This window comes from Monopterus albus, unplaced genomic scaffold (assembly GCF_001952655.1).
Source record: "Monopterus albus unplaced genomic scaffold, M_albus_1.0 scaffold229.1, whole genome shotgun sequence".
In the NCBI taxonomy this organism is placed as follows: Eukaryota; Metazoa; Chordata; class Actinopteri; order Synbranchiformes; family Synbranchidae; genus Monopterus; species Monopterus albus.
The window spans coordinates 1,004,010-1,005,036 of record NW_018128109.1 but is presented as its reverse complement, the minus strand read 5'-3'; the positions used below and the strand labels follow the sequence as shown (position 1 = coordinate 1,005,036).

The 1,027-nt window shown below is 42.2% G+C and overlaps 1 protein-coding gene across 1 annotated transcript in view; it reads left to right on the top strand.

The window, feature by feature from the left end:
• nox4 (NADPH oxidase 4) overlaps window positions 1–1,027 on the top strand; it is a 25,508-nt gene that overhangs the window by 20,387 nt on the left and 4,094 nt on the right. The gene's annotated exons all lie outside the window — the stretch shown is intronic.

Genomic DNA, 1,027 nt, shown 5'->3' with positions numbered 1-1,027 from the left:
ATCACATCCACCTCTCGCTGGGTAAACTGCAAACTCGTTTTTATCTCCTGTATTTCTCTGGTCATGTCGTCGAGTCTCTTGTTGTTTGTCTCCATAAGTAGTTGCACGAAGCCTTTGAAGTTTTCCTGCTGTTGGTTCATCAGTGCGATGTACATCTGTTTCTGCTGATCCAGAATGTCTGTTACTTGCGCCGCTCTGTGATAATCTTCTTCTGCCTCCATATCCTCATTCGCTTCTGATTTATTAGCTCTTTTCCCTCTTGGAGGCATTTTAATAGTTGTAGAATTTGTTCAAAGACTTGAAAGTGTAGAAGATGTGAAAAATCGTAGAACAGACAAGAGGAGCAGTAAAGACGTCTGCTCTCGCTTGCAACCCGGAAGTTACTACATGCTTCAACTAAGTGTGGATGTCCACTTTAATAATCAGTTCAAGCACAAAAGTGACAGAAACTGAAAGTCTGCTCACTGATTCATCTGCACTGTTAGTGTTGACATCAGCCGGTTTACGGCCTGTTGAGACTCAACATGGCTAATATAGCCAGCAATCATCTACGTCACTTAAAATAACCTTTGGGTGTGCATTTAAACAACTGTCTTTCCACAAAGAAGACATGTTAAACACAACACTGTCTGAACTACTCCATAACAAGTAACCTCTGCATTGCTGTTACAGATAGAAGCACATGCACTTTGCTTGCATATACAGGAAGTCAGAGAAAAGAAAAACTCAGTGATGTCATGCTTTTTGATGTGACTGCACTGGTATGTAGCAGACCCAACAGGGACTTGCTTCCAGAGGAAGCTGTGATCTCTGGGAACGTGTCACAAATGCAAGAGCGTGTGCTCCTTTCCACTTTTTTTAGAACACAGGAAGGAAGTTGGTTTGTTTGTGTTGGCCCCTTAATCTACCACGATCACATGTCGTGGTCACGTAGAAAAGAAAGCTTCACTACGTACAGTAATATTTGCACAGCACTGTGATTGCACTGTCTATGACACTCTTCATTCTTTTAGAGTCACATCAGTGG